Genomic DNA, 5,899 nt, shown 5'->3' with positions numbered 1-5,899 from the left:
GGAGCGAAAATGCAAATGAAGCATGGATTTACACATCTTGCACCTCATTTCCATATTCTCACATGATCGTGCTTCCAGCAGGTGCTTTTCCAGAAGCAAAAACAGACATTCTTTTGGAAAAGGGGTTTGCTTTCGAAGAAACCCCGTCTGGACAGCTGTGTTTGCTTCTGGAAGAGCACCTTCCGGACGCACAATCATGTGAGAATATGGAAATGAGGCACAAGATGTGCATATCCGTGCTTCATTTGCACTTTTGATCTCGCTCTTTTGCATTTCACTTCCGAAAGTGGAACTCAGTGTAACCGCAGCGTAAAGGAATACAATACACATGGCTGTACTGTAGTGTTTTTCTCCTGAACTGTTATGTTGTAATTCAGAGACATAATAAAAATGAATTATTGATCAAGTACAGTAAATAAAACCAATGCTGAATTCTGGCCTCTGTACCTATTTTTTGATATTTCGATAATAACAAATTTTACCAGTTCCTTGAACAAAACAAAGCAGCAGAAATACAGCACTTTAAAGACTAACAAAATAATTTATTTGGTGCGCCAATCTGATCTGAAGAAATGAGTCTGTTCCACAGAAGTTCATCACCAAATAAATCATTTTGTTAGTCTTTAAAGTGCTACATTTCTGCTGCTTTATTTTGTTGGAGTACAGACTATCACAGCTATCTGTCAGTTGCTTGAGCAGTCCACCAGAGGGCACTGCAGCCTAACTTTTTTGTTGTTTAAAATGGAATATAAATTGAGAGTGCCCACTAGTTGTCAGCTGTGTATATTCAAGCCGTCTTAGCAGGTCTTTGGAGACTCGTATCTCCAGGTGTACAATAAATGCCAGATCAGGCTTCAACAATCTTCACGCTAACTAATCTTCACAATTGAACGTGTAAATTTTTCCTCTGGGAGTTGCCTGTCTCATTTGCATGCACAAACATTCAGTGTGTGCAGTTGGAGTAATTGCACAGTCATTAATGCAGCTGTTTCCATGCACAAATAGTGATGCTGCACAGGGCAGCAGGGCATACAGGCTAGGCAGGCAATTTGGCATTTGTGAATGTGGGCAACATATTTTTTAAGCTCATGTGAAGTGCTTTCTTGAGTCACAGCCATACGCTACTTAATTGTTTGGGAATATACAAGGAAATCCATTAATCAGCTTGAGTTACAATTAATTTAAAAATTACACTTTTCACTAACTGAGGAGTCTTTTTTGTTCAGAATCATCATACTGGCCGTGTCTACACTATCCCAAAACTTTGAAAAATGGCCATGCAAATGGCCATCTTGAAGCTTACTAATGAAGCACTGAAATACATATTCAGCGCCTCATTAGAATGCCAGTGGCCGCAGCACTTCGAAATTGCCGTGACTTGCCGCCGCGCAGCTTGTCCAGATGGGGCTCCTTTTCAAAAGGACCCCAGCAACTTCAAAATCCCCTTATTCCTATAGGATAGGGTCCCTGTGCAAGATGCCTTCCATTTATAGTGTCCGCTCTCTCAGGCAGGTTGACATCAGTTAGCCATCTCATGCATATGCATAATCTGGAAGAGCAATCTTATGAATATACATTTAGACATCCATGGCACCTTCTTCTGGGTGGTGCTTTCAAAAGCAGGCACTTGCTGGTGACTCCCAAGGCATCCATATATCTAATCTTCTTTCAATGGGCCCACTTCACAGGTCCTTTATTTTTCTTGTTGGTCTTGGATCTATCTTCTATCCATTCTCCATTCCTTGCAATACCTGAAGGTGCTTGTCTTCCATGCCTCTCCTTTCACACCCCATTCACTCAAGAGAGTAATCAACTAAGCAATCCAAAAACAAAGGGTACAGAGATTTTCTTTACCTTACTTATTCCTAGGAACTGTTCTGCAAGACACACACAAAGAAAAGGTTTCGTGCAGAGTTTCTACATTCTAAATGGAAAGATACATGATTTCTATATAGAAAGTTTTAATACAAACTTTCTACATTCTAAATGAAAAAGATACCAAATCTCTATATAAGAGGGCTTAATACAATGATACATAAAATGACTTGATACAATATTTAAAAACTCCAATGAGAAAATAATTAAACAAAGATGTATCTACAGCAGGACATACACAATGGATTGATTTGCAGCAATGGGCTTCCTGACTTGTGACAGAGTGCTAGCTGGAACACATCTTTGGTTGGCACCAGACCACCTTACTGCAGAGCATGTCAATGGGGGCGTTTTTCTGTGCTTGTGCAGGAACTGATGGATCACAAGGGACACTTGACTGACATCAAACTGGGTGGATTGTGGGGTGCATGATGTGTCCATCTTTAAGAACGAAAGCTTGTTCAGAAAGCAGCAAGTCAGGGACTTTCTTTCCAGCAGCGTCTAGGATGAACCTCTCTACTCCAGCATCCTCAGTACCTTATCCCTGCTGGCCAAGAGTTTTTGCCAGACAGCAGGAGGTCAATATTGTCTGGCACATTACCACTGCTTAGTGGGCTCTAAAAGACATTTAGCGGTAGCAGAGCCAAATAACAGTGCAGAACACTGAGAGCCAGGACTGGTGGCTGTAAACAAACTTCATGGGACAACGGGAAACTTGGCCACACCCATAATGTGGTCATCCGCTAACTGAAATCGTGCCAGATTGGGGAAGTTGCCAGACAAGAGAGTTAGACCAGGGGGGCTGGGGCAGCTGGCTCTGGGGAAGGGGTGGGTACATTGGGTTAGAATAGGGGGGCTGACTCTGGGGGAGGGGCAGGGCATTGAGCCATCTATCTATCTGTAGATAGATATTATATGGATAGATAGAATAGATAAAAATAAATATGTAATACATGGCTCTTAGCACTCTATCTACAGGAACTTTGGTTCTTAAGTCTCTAACTGGTTAGCCACTGGTGCAGTAGAACCTATTTTGAAATAGAGCCATTGGACACACTATGGCTTATTTTGAAATAGACTCTATTCGCTGTCTACACAGCCCCTATTTTGAAATACCTATTTTGAAGTAGGTCAAAATAGTCACTATTCCTCGTGCAATGAGGTTTGCCTATTTTGAAATAAGCCGTGCACTGTTTCAAAATTATTTCAAAATAGTGGTTGTGTTGTGTGGACACTAGCGAAGTTATTTTGGAATATTAGCCATTATTCCAAAATAACTTTGCTCAGTAGACCTTTCCTAGGAGTACAGGACAATGGCACTGAATCCTGGCACTATTTTTCACAGGCAATGGTGAGTCTAGCTGCTATCTCATTCCTTAGAGTAATAAAGGCACAGTCAGCCCAGCAGGTCTCCCAAAGGCTCAGTGGTTTGAGCATTGGCCTTGTAAACCCAGAGTTGTGATCTCATCCCTTCAGGGGGCCATTTAGCGATCTGGGGTGAAGGAAAAAAATCTATTGAGGATGGTGATGTAGATCCTGATGTAAGTGTAAGGGATTGGACTCAATGACCTTTCAAGGTCCCGTCTAGTTCTATGAGATAGGTATATCTCAAAGCTGACCAGGCTTGCCTGCTTATGTACAGGGGAAGGGGATAGATCATGATGGGGCAGGGCAAGGACAGGGAGGGGAAAAGTTTGGGGCATGTGTCCTCCCCCTGGAGGTCTCTCACTAGTCACTACTACTGCTGGGCAGTGAGTTCACGGCTGTGCCCAGGGCAATCAGTGCTGGGCATGGTAGGACAGCTGCTGGAGGAGAGTTAGGGCTGACATCAGTAATGCAAGACCTATGTTAGCTTTGTTTTGATCTCAGTCCAATGACCCTGACTCAGGTCTGCTCATGGAGGTGGTGATACTCTGTCAGCATAGTGGAGAGCTTACTGATCCGTGCCAAGCAGCTTTAAGTGCAGACTGGTGCACAGCTAGGTTAGTACAAGGTGACTCATGTCAGTCTAAGTTTGTCACTTAAATGAGCCTATAGACACTCCAGACACTGCAGTGTTTTTACATGGGATGAGAGGTTGTGCACAGGCAATTTTTGAAGGTATGAGCTTGTAATTAAGATGCATTATTAACAATTGTTGTATTTAAGTAATATACTGTCAGAAGGGGGTCAAATCAACAGTGTAGGTCCATTGTGACGTCAGAGGTAAAGCAGAGAGTCAGTGGCTCAGGTTAGGGAGGGGTTTCAGTGTACAGGGAATGATACAGACCTCATTGTGATCCAAGTGCATGAATGGGGTAGCCAGAGAGAGTGAGATGGGAGGCCAGGAATCTCATAAGAAGAGAGGCCGGGTGTCTAGGCAGGGGAGAGTTCCGAAGAGAGTAGAAGGAAGGACCCTCGCTGTGCAGAAAGAGGCGTCAATGAGACTGAAAGACGGGATGACCCAGTGATTTTTGCAGGTGTGTTCTGTGCCAATGGGGATGGCAGTGCCAGAGACACCCGTGTGAAGGAGATTAGAGCAATAAACAGAGGGGTGAGGAGCAGGGCCTGGCCAAGCATTTTTGAGAGGGCTGAACATTTTAACTGCTGCGGGGGAAGGATGGAGGTGAATACATTTCACACCACTCCATGCTGGCAATGTTACTTGATAGCTCAGTGGTTTGAGCATTGGCCTGCTAAACCCAGAGTTGTGAGCTCAGTCTTTGAGGGGTCATTTAGAGGTCTGAGGTGAAAAAAAAAAAAGGGATGGTGCTTGGTCCTGCCAAGAGGGCGGGGGACTGCATTTGATGACCTCCCAAGGTCCCTTCCAGTTCTATGAGATGTGTATCTCCATGTATAAACCAGGGTGCCCTATTCTTGGAGCCAAAGCCTGTCTACATTGACACCGGATCACTTCAGCTCATTCTAATGCGCCCCATGGGCATAAGTGAGACGTAATCTAGCACTTACTGCCTCATATGCAGGTAACTGTCCCTGGCATTCCTGCTAATGACAAGGGAGACAGTTGAGTGGCCAGGGATCAAGCAGCAGACATGAATAATTTACCCCAGAATGAGCTCTTGGGTGGTGATTGAGTCTGAGCATCCATCAGTCAAGGTGAATTACCTGTGAATCCTTTACATTTAAAAGCACAATAATCTGAGAGACTGTGCTAGACCTGCCTTCTCCCAGTTCTAATACAGCCCTTATCTACTAATACAATGACTTTTCCCAGGACTCATACTATCCTCCACAAACCATGGAACTGATCAGTATTTATAACAAACATTTAAAACTGGGTGAAAATTGGTGCAAAAAATTATCATCGCTGTTGTCTGAATAAATATTGGGATGAATATTGGGGGAAGAGAAGGGCAGAAAAAAGTGACAGAAAATTAAGAGGATTGAAAGTAAAAGTAGTTTAATGCTGAGGAATGTTTCATAATTTATATTAATGATACGTACATATGCATGCATGGGTGTGTGAGGGTATGATCTATTACATTGGCTTACTGTGACAGACTGGCATTTACATGTAGCTATGCTTATATCAATAAATTAGCTATCTGTGGTAAAGTATTGCGATGTTTTCATTTAATCAGTACTTTCCTGTATTAGAGTAATCCAAATTCAAGTGAAAAACCAAATAATCACTGCTATAAAAATCAGGACTTTTGTCAGTAAAATGACAAAGCCTCTGACTGAGTCATAGACCTTAAGTTCGGATGGCACCATTCTGCTCGCCTAGGGAGAAGAATTTGTAGCTTATAGCATCTCTGGGTGACATGGGGCTAGGAACATCACCTCTATGTGCCTGCTTCCTCATTAGTAAAACAAGGATGACAATATTTCCTTACCTTACAGGGAAGATGAGCTTAAATCACTAACACTTGTAAAAGGCTTTGATAGGTTAGGTTAGAAGGCACTATAAAAATATGAATTGTTGTTACTCTACCCTTGACCCCAGACTTTCTGGGGGCTTGTCTATGCAGCACCACAGTGTTTGCACCACTTAGCTCAGATTACAAGTCCCAAGTGTGGACTC

This window comes from Carettochelys insculpta, chromosome 4 (assembly GCF_033958435.1).
Source record: "Carettochelys insculpta isolate YL-2023 chromosome 4, ASM3395843v1, whole genome shotgun sequence".
Taxonomy (NCBI): Eukaryota; Metazoa; Chordata; order Testudines; family Carettochelyidae; genus Carettochelys; species Carettochelys insculpta.
Note: the sequence above shows the minus strand (reverse complement) of the source record.